This window comes from Phyllobates terribilis, unplaced genomic scaffold (genome assembly GCF_046119375.1).
Source record: "Phyllobates terribilis strain yellow unplaced genomic scaffold, ASM4611937v1 Scaffold_2__4_contigs__length_985480577, whole genome shotgun sequence".
In the NCBI taxonomy this organism is placed as follows: domain Eukaryota; kingdom Metazoa; phylum Chordata; class Amphibia; order Anura; family Dendrobatidae; genus Phyllobates; species Phyllobates terribilis.
Genome location: NW_027362762.1, coordinates 884,445,070 through 884,471,369, shown reverse-complemented (window position 1 = coordinate 884,471,369; position 26,300 = coordinate 884,445,070). Strand labels below are relative to the sequence as shown.

Below are 26,300 nucleotides of genomic sequence, written 5' to 3'. Positions count from 1 at the left end.
CCTGCGGGCTCAGTCGCCACAGAGGTACTGCATCTCACCCAGAGGTGTGGTATCTCACTCTCAGGTAAGGAAGGAGTACTGCCCAGGACCCTAACACCTGCATCCAACACTACACTACTCCAGACCAGTAGGAGGGGCAAGATGCACTGCTCCTCTGCTGAGCCCTGTCCCTGGCTGGAGTGGGGGGAACCAAGAGAGGGGGAACCATGTAGTGGGTGTGGGTGGAGGAAGAAGTTCAGGGGAGCTCAGTAAGAAGTGATATAAAATGGGATGGAACCATCTAGAAGGTTTCCAGTCAGAGGAGAAGTGAGAGAGAGTCAGAGGAAGAGTTGGGAGCAGGAGCTCTGCAGGAGCTCTGCTCAGGGAAGCACGGGCCTGAGTAAGGAGGCCCAGGAGAAGGAGAGGAGGAAGGAACGGGAGCAGAGAGAAGGCTCCAGGAGTGAAGAAAGGATCCCAGGGGTACGGGCAGTGCTGGAGGCCACCCATACGCCCGAATCTACCAGGCGGTGGAGGGATCGGGTTGCAGAGGGGACCGGCCCGTAACTAATGAGAATTGCAATATTCAACTAGGTAACCGGAGGGTGCAGCATTTCAGGTGCTGCAGCCCAAAAGCCACATCTAACTCACCGAAAAGGTGGCCATAGAGGACCCAGGGGACAGAGAAGACGTCGCCCGACAAGGTCCGCGGTCACTGGATTGGGACACTGGGTGTGAGGTGCAGGGAGACGGCCAGAAGGAACACACAGAAGGGGGTCCCGTTATGTACTCCGGAGGTACCTGAGGGTTAGCTGAGCCCCTGCCCGGTGAACGCAGCACGACGTGAGAAGTTATGATCTGCAGTTGTAACCAGGAGCAAAGTGAGAACTGTGAGTAAATCCGGAAGACTGCATCCCCACTGTCTCTGTGAATTATTACTGCTGCGCCATCACCCCCTGCACTACACTGCACCACGAGCGCTAGCTCAATATCAACAACATCTACACTGCCCTGGAACAAAGCTCTGCCTGTGGAGAGGTGAACCAACTCTGCTGCATTAACAACAGCTCCAGAGGACCTGCTCCGCAGCGGCAGCTCCCTTTAGCCGCATACCACAGGTGGCGTCACGAACTGTATTTAAGAACTTTAATTCCCCTGCAAATATCCCCTTTTATTGACCGCCCTGGGTCACGGACCGGGTCACCGCCACTGTGACATCTCCCCTAGCAACGACCGGACCTGCTACCGAGTACCCCATGGCCCAGGGGGCGCGTCACTTATTTCTGTTAATGTTGATGATTACAGCTTACAGGCAATGAAAACACAAATGTCATTATCTCAGTAAATTAGAATAATTAACAAAAAACACCTGCAAAGGCTTCTTACGCATTTAAAAAGGTCCCTTAGTCTGTTTCAGTAGGCTCCACAATCATGGGGAAGACTGCTGAATTGACAGATGTCCAGAAGGCAGTCACTGACACACTCCACAAGGAGGGTAAACCACAAAAGGTCATTGCTTAAGAAACTGGCTGTTCACAGAGTGCCGAATCCAAGCATATTAATGGAAAGTTGAGTGGAAGGAAAAAGTGTGGTAGAAGAAGGTACACAAGTAACCGGGATAACTGCAGCCTTGAAAGGATTGTTAAGAAAAGGAGATTCACAAGGAGTGTGTGGCGCCCCTGAGGGTTCAGTCGCCACAGAGGTACTGCACCTCACGCAGAGGTGTGATGTCTCCTTCTCTCAGGTAAGGAAGGAGTGCTGCCCGGAACCCCAACACCCACATTCAACACTACACTACTCCAGGCCGTCCGGAAGGGCAAGACGCACTGTGTCTCCTGCTGAGCCCTGTCCCTGGCTGGAGTGGGGGGAACCAAAGGTAGGGGGAACCAGTAGTAGGTATGGGTGGAGGATGTAGAGTAGGGGAGCACCATTGTAGGAAGTATATAAAGGGAAGCCATCTTAGGGTGGCAGGACAGAGAGAGATGGAGAACAGAGAGTGAGAGTGATTCAGTGAAAGGAGAGGAGGGGAGCAGAGTCTCTTTAGGAGCTCTGCTCCATGTTTGGGGCCTAGTAATAGAGGCCCAGGGGAGCTGAGGAGAAAGGGTCCGTTTTACAGAAGGGATCCCAGGGGGTACAGTGAGTGCAGGACAGCACCCGTACGCCCCGAATCTGCCAGGTGTCAGAGGGATCAGGCGGCAGGAAGGGAACAGGTCCCTGGCCCAGCCGTGTTACTCCTGGTCTCGGCTGGAAAAACCGGAGCCTTCTGCACTTCCATGGTGCAGTCGCCACAGTCTCACCCTAGTCACCGTGAAGGGCATCAAGCAGGTCCGGGAACTCCAGGTTGCCCAGAGGGACTTCAGAGCACCCGATCGGGACTTAGTGTGGGAAGCGCAGGGCAGGAGGGAGAAGACCCAGCGTGAGAAGTCGGTCCAGTAATGAACAAAAAGAAAGAGGGGTTCCATCAAGCGCTCCTGATATATTTGAGAAAGTGCTGAACCCCTTGGCTGGTAGACACAGTGCGACGCGGGAGGCTGACACCCCTACAGTGTATCTGAGGAACTTGATCAAGAACTGTGAGTAAAACTCGGATAACTGCACTGCACGGCCTAAATCAGTTATTTCTTCTGCACCATCTCTCCTGCACTGCAAGCCCCAGCATCACCATCATCTATTCTACACTGCCCCAGGGGCCCGCTTCGCCTATGGGGAGCAGAAACATCCTAGCTGCCATCCCATCACCCCCCCCGGAGGTCTGCAGCAGCGCCGAAAACCACCGGAAACCACAGGTGGCGTCACGAGGCAAACTGTATACTAAAACCCCGTTTTAAAGAGAGACCCAGAGTACGGGCCCGGGAGCCGACTGCCGTGACTCCTTAAACAAGGTAAAAGGCCCGGGCACCGAGTCCCCTATATCCCCCTGGGTGACACAGCTCTCTTTCCTGGCATCACGAACAGGATTTTGTGCCCGTTGCCACCGGGTACTGTGTGCCTTATTTGAACTGTATATTTCCACATTGAATGTGGCACCCGCCCCAGAAGAACGGGCGCCATTATGTGCGTGATCATAGACAACAATATGGAACCTCCCACCGTGGGCCGGTTCCCAAAATGGCGCCAAAAGCACAACCCGCCCCTTGCCAATGTGACTGTCCTCATAGATGTGTCCGTCAAGGCGGGGAGGACGTCCCTGGGAGTGACCGACAGCCGACTGCCATGGAACCACCCCCAAAAAGGGAGGGGAGAAAGAGAGAGGGAATGGAGACAGGGTTTGGTCTTAACCAGTCTAGACAGACCGCACCCAGCAGCCAGCATGAACGGAAGCCAGGATCAAGCCTCCACCTCTGGCCTGAAGCAGCAAGTGCCCCCCCTCACCCTGGAGGGAGCGACAAGCAAACTTTCCCCGGAGGATGCTGAATTCCTCCAAAATGAGATCCAGGAGCTGAGCCAACAGGTGGAATGGGCCCAGCGAGCAGTGGTCGCCAGGTGGAAGAAGGAGCTGCTGGAGAAGATAGCAGCTCGGCGGCAGCCAGCCCCGGGTACCATCAGCGGCGCCCCAGCCCCGGCGGAGCCAGATGAGCGCCAGGAGGCCGAGTGCAGCACAGGAGCAGGTAGGAAGAGTTCCTCTGTCCTGGGCGCTGCAAGCGCCGACCTGCTCCTGGGCCTCCTACAGCAGCACCCCCCGTACCCAACCATGTGCAACCTGGAGCAGCTGCTAAGCCCAGAACCTCCACTCCCGGGCGATGACTCCGCGGACCTCTTGCTCGGCTCCCTTCCGGAACCGCCACCTCCGGCACCCGAGTGGGTGTACGGAGCGCCCTCCTTCGACTGGTCTGCCAGGTTTGAGGACCAGCAGCAGTACCCTCTACTCCCGACACCAGCGCCCCCAGTTGCCTGCCCCGGAGGAAAAGAATTTAGTTGGGACAACCGGGGGGGGGCCTGATGGGGTTCCCGCAGGAGACCCAAGCCCAGGCGCTGGTAAGAAAGGAGTTCTGAAAACGGGAGCACCTGCAACTAGAGAAGGAGTGCACACCCGGCGGGCGCGCTGCGAGCGGTTGGACGCCTGGAACAAGGCCGCAAAAACCCAGGTCCGGCAAGCGGAATCTGCCCATCCTAGTCCCCGTGAAGAGGGACTGGTCATTAAATTCGACTTAAAGGCGGGGTGGGGTTTCATCCGCGATCCCCACTTTAGCAGAGACATCTTTGTTAACCGGCGGGATGTTGAGTCCCATCTGGAGCAGGGACATCCCGACCGGAATTTGTACCCCGGTGACCATGTCACCTATACTAGACACCACAGGGAACACAGGTGGTATGCCCTCCAGGTATACCGCATAGTCAAGGAGGAAAAGGACATGCCCCCGCAGTTCATGGCTGATGACCCGGCTGGGTCAGCCAACAAGAATCAGAAATACCCCCGGCGGGGGCCCCACTACTAAGTACCAGTAAATGGGACTGAACATTGTAAATAAGTTACCCGTAAGGGTACAAACAGAAAATTTGTTTTGTGTGCATTTGGTTACCCGTCTGGGTATACAGACTTCAGGCTGAGGACTGTGAGCAGTCAGGAACTGATCTTGTATATAGTTTGCACTTCTTAAGGTGCCCTCTATTGGTTTTATATTTGCAACCGCTGACCTCAGAACAAAAACCCATTTGGCGTGGCCAAAGACGTGGTCCAGCACCAGGATCACTTAAGCCCTGCAGCCACGCCCAGGGCCTACGTTGAGGGTTTTCGGACGGGTCCCTCAGCTTTATTATATGTGAGGAATGTGTAAGAAATAGACATTCCTCACATGTAATAAAGCTGTTAAACAGTTGCAAATCATGCACATGGGAGTGATTCAAACATAACACCGAGCAGCTGTAACTACTCGGTGCTCGGCCCGAGCATACTTGCCGAAAGGGTTAACAAAACATACTCGCTCATCACTACTCCCGTGTGCATGATTTGCGAAGATTTATGCGCTAAGGACAGCACCTTTTCCCTTTGCTCAATGGAGAGAGTGATACCCAAGTCCTCTTCCCATTGTGTTAAAAATCTGGGAGGAGGCTGATCCATTGGGTTAGTTAACATTGAGTGTACGGAGGAAAGTGCATGACGAATCACCCCCTTACCCATACAAAAATTTTCAAACATGGAAGGGGTTTGTGTATATTGAGCGTAATTTGGAAGGGAGCGATCAAAGTGACGGAGTTGGAGAGAACACCATATGCCCAGTGGTAAGGGATCAGTAATAGCTTGAAGTGCCTCTAAGGCCAATCATTATCTACGCCAATCTGGAAAGCCTTAAACCTTCACTGAGAAATCCAAAGTCTAAAAACAGGATCTGACAAACCAGGGGAGAGGTCCGGAGAGCCGATAATAGGCGATAAAGGAGATGGAATGGGAAGGAGAAGTTTACGTATCTCTGGTCTGGAGCAGCAGTAGCACTAATTATGGAATGAGATTTCAGTGAAGATTGGGAAAAGAAGGGTACCCAGGGGAGAGCAGCTAAAGTGGCCTTGGAGAAGCTTTGTTCTATTTGTACCCATGGCTTCACCGAGGCATGCCTACACCAATCTATAACTCTAGACATATGAGAAATTAAATAGTATGTTTTACATCCGGAAGGCCCAAGCCTCCCTGACTTTTTGGTCTACATAGAAGGGCTCGCTGGAGTCTAGCTGGTTTGTTAGCCCATATGAAACCTATTTGCAAGGACATGATAGATTTAAAAAAGGAGCTAGGGATTTTAATGGGAAGAGTTTGAAAGAGATATAATATGCGAGGGAGGATATTCATTTTAAGAATTTCACATCTGCCAAACCAAGTAAAGTAAAGTTTAGACCATTTTGAATAATCAACTTTAATGTTCTGGAGCAATGGTGAAAAATTAAGTTTGAAGATGGAATTATTATCAGGGGAGAGGAGAATGCCTAAATACTTCAGGGATTGAGATGACCAACGAAATTTGAATGAAGTCTGTAATGAGGAAACTAATTTCAATGAGAGATTTATATTCAAAGCCTCCGACTTAGATAAGTTGATTTTAAAATTAGACAAAAATGCACATTTTTTAAATTCCAACATCAAGCTTGGGAGAGATAAAATTGGGTTAGTTAAGAAGAATAACAGGTCATCCGCATAGACGGCAATTTTGTAAGAGATATTTCGAATCTTTAGACCCATAATATCTGGGCTGGACCGGATACACCAGAGGAAGGGCTTAAGAGTGAGGATAAAGATTAGGGGGCTGAGGGGACAGCCCTGCCGAGTGCCATTTGCAATTGGAAATCTCTAGGAGAAAACACCATTCATTCTGTCTAGAGAACCAATCCACTTTAGCATGGAACTCTGCAACCTGATTTATTTCAACAACTCCTCCATCAACACCCAGTTGACCCAATCAAAGGCCTTCTCGGCATCTGTGGATAAGAGCATCAAAGGGGTGCCATCCAATTTGGCCCTATAAATAAGATTTAAGGCCTTCGTGGTGTTGTCCCTCGCTTCTCTACCGGGCATAAAGCCCGCCAGGTCAGGGTGAATAATGTCTCAGAGTAAGGGTGCTAGTCTAGTTGCTAGAATCTTGGTAAAGAGTTTCAAGTCTACATAAAGTAAAGATATTGGGCGATAGCTGGTTAACTGGGCAAGGTCTTTATCTACTTTATGTATAACCATAATGTTGGCAGATAATTCATGTTTGGGGAGCGGAGATACCGAGCAAGCAGATATATTTTTGATGGAAGATAGGAGGGGAAAGAATAAGTAGGAGCCGAGTTTTTTGTAATAAATCAGGGGAAGACCATCTGGGCCTGGGGCTTTACCTGTAGGAGAATTCTTGACTGCAATTTTAAGCTCCAGCTCACAGATAGGACTTTCTAGAGCAGTGATATCTTCACTCTTCAATGAAGGGAGACCAGAGTTTTTTATATAATCATGAATACTAATGTTGAGCGAGAACTAAAATGCTCGGGTGCTCGAAGCTCGGCCCGAGCTCGCCGTGATACTCGGGTGCTCGACCTGAGCAACGAGCCCAATGTTAGTCTATGGGAGACCCAAGCTTTTTTGCGGCGGCACCCCCGGCAGTCTGTAGAAAGCCTAAAAAGTGCCCAAAATGATAGTGACAGTGCTCAAATGACATGGGGACAGCATGGGGATCGCCCCAGGAAGCATTTCTGACCCCCAGGTCACTGCTGTCAACAACGTGGTCAGAGGTATTAAGCCACTTTTATGGGCTTACAATAAAACGTTCAAAAACGAAACTGAAACTGCTTTCCTGTGAAATATGTTAAGGAACATCCTTTCCAGGGTAAAGACTTGTGTATAAGGTGAAATAAATAACCAAAAACAAAAATACTCCTCCACACCTTGGGCTATGTTCACAAGTAGCATTTTTTATGCGTTTTTGCACTTTTGTATTGCTTTCAACTGTGACAAATGCATTCGCTGGGAAATGTCATTTTAACATTTTACAACCTTATCTGGCCATGTGCTGTGTGACACATGCATACAGTGCTGAAAAGACATGGGGACAGCATGGGGAAGAGCCCTGGAAGCATCTCTGATTCCCAGGTCACTGCCTAAAAGTGTGCCCATCAGAAGTGATCCTTGCCGCATCAGAAGATGCAGACTTGCAACTATCCCCGTGCAAGTCCTTGACCCAGGGCAGTGTTCAATTGTACCTCCCCCATTCCTTGCAATGCAAGCGCAAATATGCAGCCAACCACCCACCCACCCCCAGGCTTCAATACCATACTGCTAGGTTGCACTTGAAATGGGGCCTTTTAGTTTTGAGGAGGCTGAAGCTGGCCACTACCTCATGGCTGCTTCGTCAGCGAGGTATCCATACTCAGTCCCCAGCCGCCCGGTGGCCTGGTGTCCACGCTCGGTCCCCAGCCACCAGGGGGCGGCCGGGTGTCCACAATCGGTCCCCAGCCACCCCGCGGCTGGGTGTCCACACACGGTCCCCAGCCGCCTGGGGGCGGCCGGGTGTCCATATACGGTCCCCAGCCACCCCGATTTCTCTGCGGAACATCCCCACACACTTTTCTTAGACTGGCCTGCTTTAGGGCAGCATTGGAGGAGCCCACCAGAGAACCCGACTCCTACGGTGGGCCCTGGCTTCTCCATCAGGAGAGTTGAGAGTGCCAAGGTGAGGAGCATGATGAGGATGATAGAAGATAGCATCTGCTTTGTTTTCAAGGAATGCAAGCGCATGTATGTAGTAGCGGCTAGGCCTGAGGTGGTCAGCGTTTTGGCGCATATCCTACCTCCTCCGAGGATTGCTGGATGTATGTCACGGGTGTGTCGCCACGAAGATCGTCACGATTACACAGCCTGACTTCTCGCAGCTGACTTTTTGGTGCTTTGTGTTTTCGGCAGTGAGGGAGTTAATTCTCTCTCTCTCTGTGCTAGACGAGGTCCAGCCTCGCCCAGCTGCAATCAATGCTGCTGTAGTGAGACTCCTTCAAATGCCTGCTGGTCTGTTTGGGAAGTGTCGGTGAAAGCATTTCATACAGACTAACAGAGCGGATCGTGGTATTTGGAGTTTCTGAGATAAGTGTATTTGGAGTGTTTTTTCCCTTCCTCACTTTATCATTTATCTCCTTTCCCGTTGGTGTTCTCTCTGTTGTAGTTGTGTAGTTTTTGTATGCAAGGTGGTTTTGGTTTTTCCCTTGTACTGTCTCGTTCGTCTAAGTACTGTGTGTGGGCATATTATTACTTGTCCTCTTTTGTTGTGATCGGGGTCCTTCTCAGGACTAGATTACTTAGGTGCAGGGATCCTCAGGAGGTAGGGGTTACGCTGGCGGCCTGGACCTCTGTACCTTTAACAGTACCTCCAGGTTGAGGGATTAGTCAGGGCCCCAGCTTAGGGTCAGCTTAGGCCCCTACCTCCAGTATACAGAGACAGCGTGACATTTTCACCGACCCACTTAGTTTTTCTCCAGCTACCATGGATCCAGTAGCCGGTCTAGCTCGGCAGTTGCAGAGTTTGTCCATGGAGCTGGCGGACGTTAGGTCCAAGGTTTTGCATCCTCAGGAGCAAGCCGGACCAGAACCTAAAGTAGCTCTCCCTGACAGGTTCACTGGGGGGCGGGACAAGTTTTTTGTTTTCCGGGAGGCATGCAAATTGTACTTTCGGCTGCGGCCTCGGTCATCGGGGAGTGAAGAACAAAGGGTGGGAATTGTGATCTCGCTCCTACAAGGGGACCCACAATCTTGGGCGTTCTCTCTTCCCCCGGGCTTCCCGGCTCTCCAGTCAGTGGATAGGTTTTTCGCTGCTCTGGGACTCGTATATGATGACCCAGATCGGATCTCCCTTGCTGAGTCTAAGTTACGTAGGATCCAGCAGGGAGATCGTCCGGCGGAGGAATTCTGTTCGGAGTTCCGTAGGTGGGCCACGGACACCCAGTGGAATGACCCGGCTCTTAGGAGCCAGTTTTGTCAAGGTTTATCCGACAAATTACAGGATGTGTTGGCACAGTATGACTCTCCCGCGTCACTGGAAGCCGCTATGGCCCTGGCTATTCGCGTTGACAGACGGCTTCGGGAGAGGTGCGGGATAACTCGACCCCCTGTGATGACTCCACCTCCTACAAGGTCCCCTCATATGGTGGTTCCCCTGGTCAGTCCAGAGGAGCCTATGCAATTAGGAGGGACATCATTTCGGGGGAGGGGACCGGTGGTGCACCATAAGACAGGAAGGTGTTTCTTCTGCGGGAGAAAGGGACATTTTATTGGGGGGTGTCCATCCCGTCCCTTGCAGAGTGAAGAGTCGTCGGAAAACTGTTGATCCCAGGTTGTGTGGTGGACGGCAATCTGGGAGTAGGTATTTCGTCCCTAGGTTCGTCTCAGTTTCTCGTACCGGCGGAGGTGGTGGTGGGTACGAGAACTGAGAGGATATCTGTTCTTCTGGATAGTGGGGCCGGGGCTAATCTGGTTGATGCTCGGTTTGCCCGGGTTCAAGGTATGCGATTGAGTGAGTTGGCTAAACCCATCCCCATATTCTCGATCGATGCCAGGCCTCTCGGTCAGGGAAGTTTTTTGCAAGCTGTGCATGACGTAAAACTTCAAGTGGGGGCGATACATAAAGAACTGTTGTCTTTCTACGTGTAGGAGGGTCTTCCCACTCCTATAGTGTTGGGCCTTCCTTGGTTAACTAAGCATAACCCGGTTATTAATTGGCAAACCAGAGAGATAAGCCAATGGAGTAAATTCTGTAATAAAAACTGCATGAACACGGTCATCGGTGCGGTTACTCCTTGGGTCTTACCTCCATTTCTGGCGGACTTTGAGGATGTATTCTCGGAGAAAGGGTGTCAGGAACTACCTCCTCATCGCGAGTATGACTGTTCTGTAAAACTGCTCCCTGAGGCCAAGTTACCTAAAGCTAGGTTGTATAACCTTTCTGGTCCTGAGAGGCAGGCCATGAAGGATTATATTTCAGAAAGTCTGGCTAAGGGGCATATTAGACCTTCATCTTCACCGGTGGCTGCGGGGTTCTTCTTTGTTAAGAAGAAAGATGGGGGCCTACTCCCTTGCCTGGATTTCCGTGAACTTAATCGGATTACGGTCCGAGATCCGTATCCACTCCCACTTATTCCCGATCTCTTTAATCAGATCGTGGGCGCCAAATGGTTCTCTAAATTGGATCTCAGGGGGGCGTACAATCTGATTAGGATGAAGGAGGGGGATGAGTGGAAGACGGCGTTTAACACTCCGGAGGGGCATTATGAGAACCTTGTCATGCCATTCGGTCTGACTAATGCCCCGGCGGTGTTCCAACACTTTGTTAATGACATTTTTCGCCGCCTGGTGGGACAGTTTGTTGTCATATATCTGGATGATATCTTAATTTACTCGCCGGATCTGGTGTCTCATCAGGAGCACGTTAGGCAGGTGTTACAGATCTTGCGGGATAATAAACTGTATGCCAAATGGGAAAAGTGTGTGTTCGCCGTACAGGAACTCCAGTTTTTAGGCTTCCTGGTTTCAGCGTCCGGTTTTCGTATGGACCCTGGGAAAGTGCGGGCAGTTCTTGAGTGGGATCGGCCAGAGAATCTTAAGGCACTACAACGTTTCCTGGGGTTTGCTAATTATTACCGGAAGTTCATTCGTAATTTCTCGTCCATGGTTAAGCCTCTCACAGACATGACTAAAAAGGGGACGGATTTTTCTAGGTGGTCTGACAAGGCTTGTCAAGCATTCTCCTCCTTGAAAAAATGTTTTGCCTCGGCACCCATACTCATTCAACCTGATGCGTCACAGCCATTCATTGTAGAGGTAGACGCTTCCGAGGTAGGGGTGGGAGCAGTATTGTCACAGGGTTCGTCCCCTGGTAAGTGGCATCCGTGCGCCTTTTTCTCTAAAAAATTGTCGTCCGCTGAGAGGAATTACGATGTCGGCAATAGGGAACTCTTGGCCATTAAGTTAGCTTTTGAGGAGTGGCGCCATTTTTTGGAGGGGGCAGTCCATCCGGTCACCGTCATCACCGATCACAAGAACCTGCTATATCTGGAGTCCGCGAAACGTCTGAATCCCAGACAAGCTAGGTGGTCATTGTTTTTTACCAGGTTTAATTTTGTCGTTACATATCGTCCTGGGTCAAAAAATGTAAAGGCGGATGCCTTATCTCGTAGTTTCCCTGGGGCCGGGAATACGGACGACCCGATTCCTATCCTTCAGGAGGGGGTGGTGGTTTCGGCAGTATGCTCTGAGCTGGAGGAGGAGGTATTGGAGGCTCAGGGGGACGCCCCTGTTGGACCTCCGGGGAGACTGTTTGTTCCAGATCAGTTGCGACAAAAGGTGATCGAGGCACACCATAACTCAGTTTTGGCAGGACACCCGGGGAGTAAAGCAACTGTGGATCTCCTCTCGCGTCGGTTTTGGTGGCCTAACTTACATAAGGAGGTGGTAACTTTTGTCGCGTCCTGTGGGGTTTGTGCGCGCTCTAAGACCTCACATACCCGTCCGTCTGGGGCCCTCTTACCTTTGAAGATCCCGGAGCGTCCTTGGACTCATCTGTCTATGGACTTTATTACGGACCTCCCTCCGTCTTCGGGTAAAACGGTCATACTCGTTGTAGTGGACAGGTTCAGCAAGATGGCACATTTTATCGCTCTTCCGGCTCTCCCTAATGCTAAAACTCTTGCGCAGGTGTTCATTGGGGAGATTGTGAGGCTTCACGGGGTACCCTCCGATGTGGTGTCTGATCGGGGGTCTCAGTTTGTGTCCAAGTTCTGGAAGGCGTTTTGTGCACGGCGTGGGATGCATTTGTCATTCTCATCGGCTTTTCACCCTCAGACCAATGGTCAGACGGAACGTATGAACCAGAGCTTGGAGACATATCTCCGGTGTTTTGTGTCAGAGAACCAGGAGGACTGGGCTTCTTTCTTACCTCTGGCAGAGTTTGCTCTTAATAATAGGCGGAGCGAGTCCACTGGTAAGTCCCCGTTTTTTGGGGCATATGGTTTTCACCCCCAGTTTTGTACTTTCAGTAGGGGGGGCTCTTCGGGGGTTCCTGAGGAGGAACGATTTTCCTCATCACTCGCTTCAGTATGGAGAGGGGTGCTGAAGAATCTGAATACTATGGGGAACCGATACAAACGTATGGCTGATAGGAGGAGAGTGTCTGGTCCGGACCTAAGTGTGAACGATCGGGTATGGTTGTCTACCAGGAATATTAAACTTAAGGTTCCCTCCTGGAAACTGGGTCCCAGGTTCATCGGGCCGTACAGAATCAGTTCTATTATTAATCCGGTGGCATTCCGTCTTGACCTCCCCCCTACGTTTAAAATTCACAACGTGTTCCACAGATCGTTGCTTAAGAGGTATGTGGCGCCGGTGGTACCGTCACCTCTACCTCCCCCTCCAGTGGTGGTCAATGGTAACTTGGAGTTCCAGGTATCAAGGGTCATCGATTCACGTTTTAATCGCCGGTCCCTTCAGTACCTGGTTCATTGGAAAGGGTATGGTCCTGAGGAGAGGATGTGGGTTCCTGCGTCGGATATTAACGCAGACCGATTAGTTCGGGCCTTCCACACGACTCACCCGGATAAACCTGGCCCTGAGGGTCCGGAGGCCCCTCGTAGAAGGGGGGGTACTGTCACGGGTGTGTCGCCACGAAGATCGTCACGATTACACAGCCTGACTTCTCGCAGCTGACTTTTTGGTGCTTTGTGTTTTCGGCAGTGAGGGAGTTAATTCTCTCTCTCTCTGTGCTAGACGAGGTCCAGCCTCGCCCAGCTGCAATCAATGCTGCTGTAGTGAGACTCCTTCAAATGCCTGCTGGTCTGTTTGGGAAGTGTCGGTGAAAGCATTTCATACAGACTAACAGAGCGGATCGTGGTATTTGGAGTTTCTGAGATAAGTGTATTTGGAGTGTTTTTTCCCTTCCTCACTTTATCATTTATCTCCTTTCCCGTTGGTGTTCCCTCTGTTGTAGTTGTGTAGTTTTTGTATGCAAGGTGGTTTTGGTTTTTCCCTTGTACTGTCTCGTTCGTCTAAGTACTGTGTGTGGGCATATTATTACTTGTCCTCTTTTGTTGTGATCGGGGTCCTTCTCAGGACTAGATTACTTAGGTGCAGGGATCCTCAGGAGGTAGGGGTTACGCTGGCGGCCTGGACCTCTGTACCTTTAACAGTACCTCCAGGTTGAGGGATTAGTCAGGGCCCCAGCTTAGGGTCAGCTTAGGCCCCCTACCTCCAGTATACAGAGACAGCGTGACAATGTATTCCTGCTACTATCCAAGTTCTATGACTCCTGTTAAAACAAAGCTTCAGGTGATAAATGATGGATGAGGTAGTGGCAAAGGAGAAAGAGCAGGAGGAACAGGGACCATTCACATCAATATCAGGCCAGTCAACCACATATGCCTTGTAGGATATGTTTCTGCAATAAAAGGAGCTGTTCGGCTACACAGTTATAGGGCATACAGTGAGTGCAATGCCTACCAAAAATTTTGAGGCACTCCAATGCCCCTTGGAAATGACATGGAGGTCAGAGGGCCTTAACTAAACCTTTTTTTCAATTTATAGCAACTTGATCTCCTGTGCACTGTTGGCCTAAGCAGTGAATGGAAGGCTTTCCAAAAATTATGAGGAACTGCAATGCCCCTTGAAACAGATGTGGATTACAGCGTACTAAAAACCTTCTACCCATTATTGGGGAGTGTGTCTCCCTTAGTTTTCACCTTTCAATTGAAAAGCAAAAGCTGACTAAAATTAGGAGGAAATGCAATGCCCGTTGGAAGAGTTGCGTAGATTAGAGGTAAGGTAATTAAAAACAACATTTCAATGCCCCTTGAAAGAGCTGTGGAGTTCAGAGTGGCTTAAGAAGACGCTTTTAATGCCCCTTTGAAGAGACGTAGAGGTCACAGTAGCTTAACAAGACGGTTTTATTGCCCCTTACAAGAGCCATCTTAAAAACATTATTTCCATTATTGGGGAGTGGGTCTCCCATAGTATTTGCTTATGCCTTCCAAGCAAAAGCTTCCAAAAATTAGGATGGAGCAACTTGCAATGCTTCTTACAAGAGCCATGCAGTACAGCAAATTACAAACATAAGTCCCATTATTGGGGAGTGGGTCTCCCATATTATTTGCTAATGCCTTCCAAGCAAAAGCTTCCAAAAATTATGAGGAAATGCAATGCCCTTTCGAAGAGTCATGGAGGTCTCAGTAGCTTAACAAGATGCTTTTAATGTACCTCAGAAGAGACGTGGAGGTCAGAGTGGTATAACAAGACGGTTTTTAATGCCCCTCAGAAGAGACGTGGAGGTCCCAGTAGCTAAACCAGACACTTTTAATGCCCCTCAGAAGAGACGTGGAGGTCAGAGTGGTATAACAAGATGCTCTTAATGCCCCTCAGAAGGGATGTGGAGTCAGAGTGGTATAACAAGACGCTTTTAATGCCCCTCAGAAGAGACGTGGAGGTCAGAGTGGTATAACAAGACGCTTTTAATGCCCCTTGAAAGAATGATGGAGGTCCCAGTAGCTTAACAAGACGCTTTTAATGCCCCTTGGAAAAGTGGTGGAGGTCCCAGTAGCTTAACAAGACGCTTTTAATGCCCCTCAGAAGAGACATGGAGGTCACAGTAGCTTAGCAAGACGCTTTTAATTCCCCTCAGAAAAGACGTGGAGGTCAGAGTGGTATAACAAGACGCTTTTAATGCCCCTTGAAAGAATGATGGAGGTCCCAGTAGCTTAACAAGATGCTTTTAATGCCCCTCGGAAAAGTGGTGGAGGTCCCTGTAGCTTAACAAGACGCTTTTAATGCCCCTCAGAACAGACGTGGAGGTCAGAGTGGTATAACAAGACGCTTTTAATGCCCCTCAGAAGAGACGTGGAGGTCAGAGTTGTATAACAAGACGCTTTTAATGCCCCTTGAAGGAATAATGGAGGTCCCAGTAGCTTAACAAGATGCTTTTAATGCCCCTCAGAAGAGACGTGGAGGTCAGAGTGGTATAAAAAGACACTTTTAATGCCCCTCAGAAGAGACGTGGAGGTCAGATTGGTATAACAAGACGGTTTTAATGCCCCTCAGAAGAGACGTGGAGGTCAGAGTGGTATAACAAGATGCTTTTAATGCCCCTTGAAAGAATGATGGACGTCCCAGTAGCTTAACAAGACACTTTTAATGCCCCTTGGAAAAGTGGTGGAGGTCCCAGTAGCTTAACAAGATGCTTTTAATGCCCCTCAGAAGAGACGTGGAGGTCAGAGTGGTATAAGAAGATGCTTTTAATGCCCCTCAGAAGAGACGTGGAGGTCAGAGTGGTATAACAAGATGCTTTTAATGCCCCTCAGAAGAGACGTGGTGGTCTCAGCAGCTTAACAAGACGCTTTTAATGCCCCTCAGAAGAGACGTGGAGGTCAGAGTGGTATAACAAGCCGCTTTTAATGCCCCTCAGAAGAGACGTGGAGGTCAGAGTGGTATATCAAGACGCTTTTAATGCTCCTCAGAAGAGACGTGGAGGTCAGAGCGGTATAACAAGACGCTTTTAATGCCCCTTGGAAGAGACATACAGTACAGCATCTTAAAAATATTATTCCCATTATTGGGGAGTGGGTCTCCCACAGTCTTTGCTTATGCCTTCCAAGCAAACCTGACAAAAAACAGGATGGAGGAACTTTCAATAATGGCAACACGGACCACGGTCACCCTCATTTTGATAAGGGTCAGCATGTCAGCATTGTCAGTTGACAGGCGAGAGCGCATATCAGTTATAATTCCCCCAGCGGCACTAAAAACACGCTCCGATAACACGCTAGCGGCAGGGCAGGCCAGGACCTCCAAGGCGTACAGAGCGAGTTCATTCCAAATGTCCAGCTTGGATACCCAATAATTAAAAGGCACAGAGGAATCATGGAGGATGCTGGTACGGTCGGCAAGGTACTCCCTCACCATCTTTTGAAACTTTCCACTCCTTGTGAGAGTACCCCACGCCTCAGGGTCTGTCCGAAGGGAGGGTCTGAGAAAACTGTCCCAGAACGTTGACAGTGTTCCCCTGCCTCTGCTGGATTGTAGTTGCGTCTCTCTCGCATGTACGCCTTGGTTGGGCAACAACGAACTGTGACCTCTGCCGCTAGCGTGTTCAGATGGGAATTTTTTTAACAGTTCTGCAGCAAGGGCCTTCTAGTACTGCCCCATTTTTGTAGACCTCTCCACTTCAGGAATAAGAGAGTGAAAGTTCTCCTTGTAGAGGGGGTCTACAAGTGTCACCAACCAGTAATGACTGTCACCCAACATTTTGACAACACGAGGGTCACGGTTAAGGCAGCGTAACAAAGTCAGCCATGCTGTAGCCGACTTGCGAAAATGAGCTGACAGGCGGCATACTTTCACGAGCAGATCTGGCAACTCGGGGTACTATTTAAGAAACCGCTGAACCACAAGGTTAAGCACATGAGCCAGGCATGGTACGTGTGTGATCTCGTCTCGCCTCAGAGCCGCCACCAGGTTACGGCCATTGTCACACACGACCATGCCTGGATGTAGGTTCAGCGGTCTCAGCCACAGATCTGCCTGCTCTTTCACAGCTGTCCACAACTCACAAGCAGTGTGAGGTTTATCACCTAAGCTTATGAGTTTCAGCACAGCCTGTTGCCGCTTGGCGGAGGCAGTACTGCAGTGCTTCCAGCTTGTAACTGATGTGGTGATATCTGAGATGGAGGCTGAACATGAGGAGGAGGAGGAGGATGATGCACAGGAGCTGTACACTGTGGGGGCAACTCTGACTGACATAGGGCCCGCAATCCTCGGTGTGGGGAGGATGTGTTCCGTCCCAAGGTCCGACTGGGTCCCAGCTTCCACTATGTTTACCCAGTGTGCCGTCAGGGAGATGTACCGTCCCTGGCCACAAGCACTTGTCCACGTGTCCGTTGTCAGGTGGACTCTCCCAGTAACTGCAGATGTTTTGGGACACGTGCTCGGCTGGGGACCAAGTACCGAGGGACGGCCACCGCCATAAGGTTGCGGAAGGATTCCTTCTCCACCATCCTAAAAGGCAGCATTTCCAACGCAAGCAGTCGTGAAATGTGCGAATTTAGGACTGTGGCCTGTGGGGTGTTAGCTGCGAATTTCCACTTTCGTTCAAAGGTCTGGGATATGGCCAATTGAACGCTGCGGTGGGACGTGGACGTGGACGTTGATGCTGTTTCTTGAGAAACTGCCATAACAAGTGAAGACTGAGAGGAGGGGGCATCTTTACATGCAGCATGGACAGGGGATTGCCTTGCACACACAACAGGGGGTTCTATTGCACGCACAACAGGGGAAGAAGCAGTGGTGACACCCGCTGACACTGGTCGTGGACCCTGGGGTTCGCCCCACAAAGTCGGGTGCTTTGCTGCCATGTGCCTGATCATGCTGGTGGTGGTCAGGCTGGTAGTTTTGTCACCCCTGCTGATGCTGGCATGGCAGGTGGTACAAATGGCCTTTTTGAGGTTATCAGCAGAGTCTTTAAAAAAATTCCATACTCTGGAAGACCTACCGCTTCTACTGGCAACGTCCCTCGTGTTGGTGTTATGGGGAACGGTTGCCCGCCTTCTGTCTGCGGCCACCACACTGCTTCTTCCTGCCTGTTGGGGAACTCTACCTCCCTCCCCCTGTGTGCTGCTGGCCTCACTCTGCATGTCCTCCTGCCACGTTGGGTCAGTTACTTGATCATCCACCACCTCATCCTCTTCCACTTGCGTACCACGATCCTCCTTCTCACTTCCTGGCAATTGTGTCTCGTCATCTTCCACCTCTTGTGACAAATTGCCAGCGTCGACTTCCTGTGGCTGTGGCTGTTCAAATATTTGGGAATCACTACATGGTATCTCCTCTTCCACCACTTCAAGCGGAGCAGGCGAGGGGCACAAATATGGAAATGGACCAGTGAACAGCTCTTCAGAGTGTCCAAGTGTGGGATCAGTTGCTGTCTGACGACACTCGGCATGGTGGGAGGAAGGAGCATCAGGGTGAGGAGGAGTATGCGGTTGAGACTCATGGCTACAAAGAGTTGACCGTGTGGAAGACAGACCGGAGGTGGTGGTGCTCAGGTAACTGGAAGTATTATCAGCTATCCAATTAATAACCTGTTCACACTGATCAGTTCGCAATACTGGTGTTGTTCTGTGATTCCCTAGTAATTCGGTCAAGAAGTGGGTGCGAGAAGATGTGGCTGTTGGTTGTAGCACATTTTCACCTTGGCCACGGCCCTGTCCTCTGCACGCACCATCACCAGAACGTCCACTTCCACGTCCCTTGCCACGCGCCTTGCCCATTGTAAAGGAAGTAAAATAGCTTACACTCGCACTATCAATGGAAAAAGGGTAATAAGTAGATTACAACCGTGGAAGAGGAAAAGTTCCATTTCTAAGGCCTACACCCGAATCTTTTAAACAATCAGAACAATCAGGGAGAAACTATTACTGTTTTTCTTTACGGAAAAAATACCAAAACCTGAATAATAGAGATTTTTTACCGTGGAATGGCAAAACCACAGTTATTGTTTACTGGGGTATACCATAAAATTTTAAATATATATATTTGCGGCTGAACAGTGAGCGATACACTCAAACTGTTTTTTTATAGATACAAAAGGCCCAAGAATGGATACTACAGAGATTTGACCCGTGGAACTGCAAAACCACACTTGGATTTGCCGGACCTACAACAGACTATTTTCAACAGATATACTTTTGTGTCAGAACAGTCAGGAGACACTACTGTTTTTTTTGAGGCAAAAAATACAAAAAACAGGATAATAGAGATTGTTTACCATGGAACAGCAAAACAACAGTTATAATTTACTGGTGTATACCAGACATTTTGAAATATATATATTTGCGGCTGAACAGTGAGTGACACACTCAAACTGTTTTTTTTACATACAAAAGGCCCAAAACTGGATACTACAGCGATTTGACCCGTGGAACTGCAAAACCACACTGGGATTTGTTGGGCCTACAACAGACTATTTTCAACAGATATATTTTTGTGTCAGAACAGTCAGGAGACACTACTGTTTTTTTTAAAGCCAAAAAATGCGAAAAACAGGATAATAGAGATTTTTTTCTGTGGAACAGCAAAACCACAGTTATAATTTACTGGTGTATACCAGACTTTTTAAAATATATATATTTGCGGCTGAACAGTGAGCGACACGCTCAAACAGTTTTTTTTACATACAAAAGGCCCAAAACTGGATACTACAGAGATTTGACCCGTGGAAATGCAAAACCACACTGGGATTTGTCTGGCCTACAACAGACTATTTTCAACAGATATATTTGTGTCTGAAAAATCAGGGAGACACTATTATTTTTTTTTTTTACGGCCAAAAATGCCATAAGTCGGATAATAGAGATTTTTTACCGTGGAACAGCAAAACCACAGTTATAATTTACTGGGGTATACCAGACTTTTTTAAATATATATATTTGCGGCAGAACAGTGAGCGACACACTCAAACTGTTTTTTTTATATACAAATGGCCCAAAAGTGGATAATACAGAGGTTTGCACCGTGGAACTGCAAAACCACACTTCTGTTTCTCTGGCCTACACCAGACTATTTTCAACAGATATATTTGTGTCTGAAAAATCAGAGACACACTGTTTTTTTTGGGGGGGGGAGGGGACACCAAAAGGTTAATAAGATGGGTATTTGTACAGTGTGAAGGAGGGAAAAAAAAGAGGATTTAGATGAAAAAAAAAAGGATTTTTCCTGGCCCCCCGAGACCTGGAGATAAGTCCAGAAATTTCAGCAACAGGAGCAGCACACAGGACTGTAATGCAGCGTTTGCTGGTATAACCCCACTGCGTCTCCTATACAGCCTGCCTGCCTGCCTGATATCTGGGATAGATATTAGTCCTGAGAAGGACTGTTTGTTTGATCTGCCAGCCTTTAGAGACCCTACACTAACTATTTTGCACTATAAATCTCTCCCTAGCTCAGCAGCGCATTCCCTACACTGTCTGATCCCGTGCTTCTGTGTCCAAGATTGCGGCGCCCGGTTTTAAATACTCGAGGTGATGCTGTGCGGCCAGCCAATCAATGTAATGCCCACAACCAACATGGCTGCGGCATTACAGTGACTGGCTGGCAATCCCTGCATGTTCATTGGCTCTGTAAAGAGCGCCAAACATGCAGGGCGGAGTCCAGAGCTCCCGCCTGAGTAACCCGGAAATGCTCGGTGCTAGCCGAACATCCCGAGTAGCGTGATGCTTGGGCAAGTACCAAGCAGTGTCGAGTATGTTCGCTCAACACTAATGAATACGCTACCGGAAATCTGCCCTGGCAGAATCAGAGGAAGATTTATCAATAGAGTATAGAGAGGTGTAGAAATCTTTGAAGGAAGAAGCAATGTCTTTTGGCAGAGTTGCTTTACCGCCTGAAGGGGTCTGAATCATTAGGATATAACTAGTGATGAGTGAGCATGCTCGCTACTGCTCGGTGCTCGCCCGAGTATCTTACTGCTCGAGATACTCGGCACTCGCCGAGTATTTCCGGGTTGCTCGGGCGGGAACTCGGGTCCCCTCCCTGCATGCTTGGCGCTCTTTAGAGAGCCAATGAACATGCAGGGATTGCCTGCCATGCACTGTAATGCTGTAGCCATGTTGGTTGTGGGCATTACAATGATTGGCTGGCCGCACAGCGTCGTCAGGTCTATATCAGACCTTGCGCTGCCATGCTCGTCACAGTCACTCCAGATCAGACAGTGTAGGGAGAGCTGCTGCTGTGTCAGGGAGAGATTTGATCGTGTATTCGGTAGTGTAGGGAGAAAAACCGTACATTACACATATCCATCTTAACAAACAGTCCTTCTGAGGACTAATCCATCTGCAGAGATATCAGGCAGGCAGGGTGTATAGGCAGGCAGTGTATATAGCAGACTGCAGTGCATATAGCACAAGAGGCTCCATTCCAATTCTACCTTCTGCTGCTGTTAGCTATTTCTATACAAAGCCCAGGTCTCAGGGGCCCGGAATACTTTTCTTTGGATCTTAATCCTCATTATTTGCTTAAAAAGCAATCCAGAGAACACCGTTTTTCTGCACCATTTGCTTGTTTTGGGAGAGGTGCTGCTGCCCCAGGGACAGATTTGCTTGTGTATTAGGTAGTATAAGGAGAAAAACCGCACATTACACATATCCATCTTAACAAACAGTCCTTCTGAGAACTAATCCATCTGCAGAGATATCAGGCAGGCAGGGTGTATAGGCAGGCAGTGTATATAGCAGACTGCAGTGCATATAGCACAAGAGGCTCCATTCCAATTCGACCTTCTGCTGCTGTTAGATATTTCTATACAAAGGCCCAGGTTTCAGGGGCCAGGAATACTTTTCTTTGGATCTTAATCCTCATTATTTGCTTAAAAAGCAATCCAGAGAACACCATTTTTTCTGCGCCATTTGCTTGTTGGTACTGCAGAATACAGCCAGGTCCTTTCCATATTACAGCGCTAGAAATCCAGCTATTTAAAATTGTGTTTTCTCCGTCAAACGGATCACATATAAGTTGTCAGAAAATACTGCCATTTCTGGCCTCCATTAAAAATTTCCTTTAGTGTGTCATTGAAGCAATTCACAGCAGTTTGCTGTTGAAACTATTTACCTACAGGCCAGGTATTTAAAACTCTATTTTCTCCGTTAAACGGATCACATATACGTTGTCTGAAAATACTGCCATTTCTGGCCTCCATTAAAAATTTCTTTCAGTGTGTCAGTGAAGCAATTCACAGCAGTTTGCTGGTCAAACTACTTACCTACAGGCTAGGTATTTAAAACTCTGTTTTCTCCATCACAAGGATCACATATAAGTTCGCTCCAAACTCAGTCATTTGTAGTGAGCGTGGAAGATACTGTCCTCCATTTAAAATGGGCAAGGCACGTGGCAAGGGACGGGGAACTGGACGTGATGCTAATGGTGCATGCAGAGGCCGAGGACAAGGCCGTGGGCAAACTGAAATTGTGCCACAATAAACACCCACATCTTCTCGCCTGACCTTCCTGTCCCAATTTCTAGGGGACCGCAGCACACCACTATTGAACCCAGAGCGGTGTGAAAAGGTTGTTGGTTGGATAGTGGATAATGCTTCCAGTCACTTAGCCACCACCACCACCACCCTGTCTTCCACACGGTCAAGTCTCAGTAGCTGTGAGTCTGGACTGCATATTTCTCACCCTGATCCTCCTTCCTCCCACCATGCCGAGTACCCAGAGACAACTGATACCACACTTGGACACTCTGAAGAGCTCTTTACTTTTCCATTTATAGATTCTGGCCTCTCGCCCGGTCCACTTGAAGTGGGGCAAGAGGAGATCGCGTGTAGTGATGCCCAAATATTTGAGCAGCCACGGTCACATGAAGGCGATGGTGGGAAAGTGTCACAAGAGGTGGAGTGGACGATGATGAGACATAATTGCCAGAAAGTCAGGAGGAGGACCAGGGTGCGTAAGTGGAAGACGAGGTGGTGGATGATATAGTAACTGACCCAACCTGGCAGGAGGACATGCAGAGCGAGGACAGCAGCTCACAGGGGGAGGGAGGCAGAGCACCCCAACAGGCAGGAAGAAGCAGTGTGGTGGCCGCAGACAGAAGGCAGGCAACTGTTCCCCGTAACACCAACACGAAGGAAGTTGCCAGTACAACTGTTAAGTCTTCCCGAGTCTGGTTGTTTTTTAAAGACTCTGCCGATTACCCCAAAAAGGCCATTTGCAACACTTGCCAGGCCAGCATCAGCAGGGGTGGCAAAATGGCCAGCCTGACCACCACCAGCATGATCAGGCACATGGCAGCAAAGCACCCGACTTTGTGAGCCGAACCCCAGGGTCCAGGAACAGTGTCTGCGGGTGGCACCATTGCTTCTTCCACTGTTGTGCATGCAAGCCAATCCCCTGTCCATGGTGCATGCGAAGATGCCTACTGCCCTCACCTGCCGCTGCACACTCTCAAGTAGCAGCATCAGAAAGCACGTCCATGTCCTTGTCCCAGCGCAGCGTTCAGTTGTCCATACTCCAGTCCTTGGACTGCAAGCACAAATATGCAGCCAACGCCCCACAGGCCAGACTACTAAATTCTCACATTTCACGACTGCTTGCGCTCGAAATGTTGCCTTTTATGCTCATTGAGACGGAAGCATTCCGCAACCTGATGGCGGTGGCCGTCCCTCAGTACTCGGTCCCCAGCCGCCACTATTTCTCCCGGTGTGCCGTCGCCTCGTTACACAAGCACGTGTCCCAAAACATTAGCCGTGCTCTCAACGCAGTTACTGGTAAAGTCCACCTAACCACGGACACGTGGACAAGTGCTTGTGGGTAGTGTTGAGCCACCCCCGTAGTGTTCGAGTTCGGTTCGGTTATCTTTAGAAAAAATGCTTAATTCTATAAAATAAAAATGGCGTTAAACATGCCTGTAAAGAAACAACAGTAAAATCATATGAACAAAAAAGTGTGTGAAGCAGATCTAATAAAAAAGGTAGTTAAAGATAGCTAAAGTGATTTGTCTGATTTGGGCTTTTACATTGTAAATCTGATTGAAGATTATTGTTGAGCCACCCCCGTAGTGTTCAAGTTCGGTTCGGTTCGTCGAACACCCGTGTGTTCGCCGAACTGTTCGTCGAACTGTTCGTCGAACACCTTCGAACACCGTTAAAACCAATGGCAGGCAAACAAAAACACATAGAAACACATAGAAAACACCTTCAAAGGTGTCCAAAAGCTGACAAACTGCTCAGAAGACATAACTAACACATGGAAAAGTGACAAGTACATATAGTCATGCGAAAAGAAAAGAGGTGGAGGAGTAAAAGGAGGGGGAGACACAGATATAGGCATGTCATGCCCTTCTAAAATCCAAAAAGTGAGAAGCCGACACGGCCAGTCCGTTCCTGCCCGTGCCACCTCCGTGTCGCCGGGTTTGTGCCAGAGCCGCGGTGGACCCTGACGGCCAGCCCCCCTCTCCCAATACTGGTGCCTGTCCCCTGGTGGGTCGAGCCCCCCCGCGGTGGGGGGGAGTAACATCTGCAGAAGAAAGACCATCTTCCAGCCAAACTAACATGTCGACTTCTTTTCGTGGACAATGTGATACGATCCCTTTGTTACGGACACGCCCATCGCTACAAATTCCAGATGAGGCACAAAAACAGCAGGTGCTTCAGCGGATATCAAGTGCTCCTTCAAGTGGGCTCTCCTCCACCTCAACTTGAACATCACAAATACTCCAGTCCTCAGAGATGTCACCCCAATCGCACTTGCTTCCTCACAGCTCCCAAGTCTCCAGCTGCCCGTCTGAGTATGGGGTAACACAGATGTTTGAGTCTGCAGAGCTGTTTACTCATACTATAGCCTGGGAAACGGAGGTCTGCTCCAGAGCTTCTGTTAATCCAGATCAGGAAATGATCTGCACTGATGCCCAGAATCTTTATAAGTCGGATCCAGGACCAGATGAAGAAGGTTCTGAGCATAATGTAGACCCTCGTTCTCAAACTGTAACTCCTGTTGGTGGAGACAATGATGAAGACGATGATGAGACTCAAATACCTGATTGGAGCGACAACTTGACTTTTCGGTCAGGGCAGGAAGAGGTTGGCTTTGAGGACGACGGGTGTGATAACACACAGGGTGATGATGACAAGGTTGGAGATCCCACTTACTGTCAACCCACAGTCAGCCAGTCGATGAGGTCACCCGGGCCTTTGCCTGGCCTTGGGGATGTCGCGGTGGTCGGCTCCCTGGCCCGTACCCTGGGGTCACTCTTTAAAAGGGTGGATAATTGTTAATTTTATAAGAGTTCGTGACGCCACCTGTGGTATCTGGTGAGAAGCACCAGCGCTGCAGCAGTCCACTGAGGCCCGTGATAAGGCAGCTCGATGGTATAGCTCCCCACAGGTGGAGCTAGGTCTCTGGGCAGCGTATGCAGGGGGAATGCAGGACAGTCGAGACCCAGCTGGGTCAGAGCAAGAACGGGAACGGACACGGTAGTCACTTCAGTACCTTTTACTGGAGGAAATTCAGGCACATCCCGGAGCACTGTAGGGTGAAGGGTGCATATCAGGATCCTCCCCAATGAGCGGGTGTAGGGCCTCCTGTTTCTTGCCTCTGCGTAGTAAGTTTCTGACCTGCCTGGAGCTAGGCCTAACTTTGTCTCTGTCCTGCGCTGGCTGACCTTGTGGTAGGGCCTTCTCTTGGAGTTCACGCTCCCAGTATGCGGGGCCTAAGCGTCTCCTGGCTCTGTTACGTATCAGCACCTTAGCGATCCTGGGACTTGTAGTTCTCCCGGGATTCCGGTTATGCCTTACTGGGTCATAGAGATCCCGGTAAGCTCGGATCCGGTGTCCGGTAAATGCTTCGGGGTGAGCTGGTTAAGCTCCTCTGCCCCTTATGTACTAACTCGCCACTCGCCTTCGGCCTACTCGGGCCCTCACTAGGCTATACACACTAACGGCAGCTTGCCGCGCTTCACCGATCTCATGGCGCCGGAACACCTTAAGCTCTATCTGGGCTCCCTGAATCTAGCTAGCAGGAGCCTCGTGCTCCATTGCTGAACTATTAACTGAGTTCTCTAGACTAGACTGAGCTCCACTGCAGACTGACCTCTCTTAGGCTTCTCTACTGCAGGAACTCTTCAGAGGAACTGAACTGCCTAGCTCCACCTTCCCTATTTATATCCCTAACGGGCTCCCTCTGCTGGTCTGAGGTGGAAGGTGGAGATGTGTGAATGTTTATGGGGGCCTCTTGTGGAGGATTCCATCAATACACTCTTCTAGGATCTGTGATACCAAGCGCAGCGGGGCGTCACAGATGCTATTGACGACGAGGTTAGGTTGCGCCTTAATGGACAGAGACGGAGTACTGGA

General features: G+C 49.6%; 1 pseudogene; it reads left to right on the top strand.

The window, feature by feature from the left end:
* The first annotated feature begins 3,286 nt into the window (after positions 1-3,286).
* Positions 3,287-26,300, top strand: part of LOC141248086 (uncharacterized) — a 64,800-nt pseudogene continuing 41,786 nt past the window's right edge.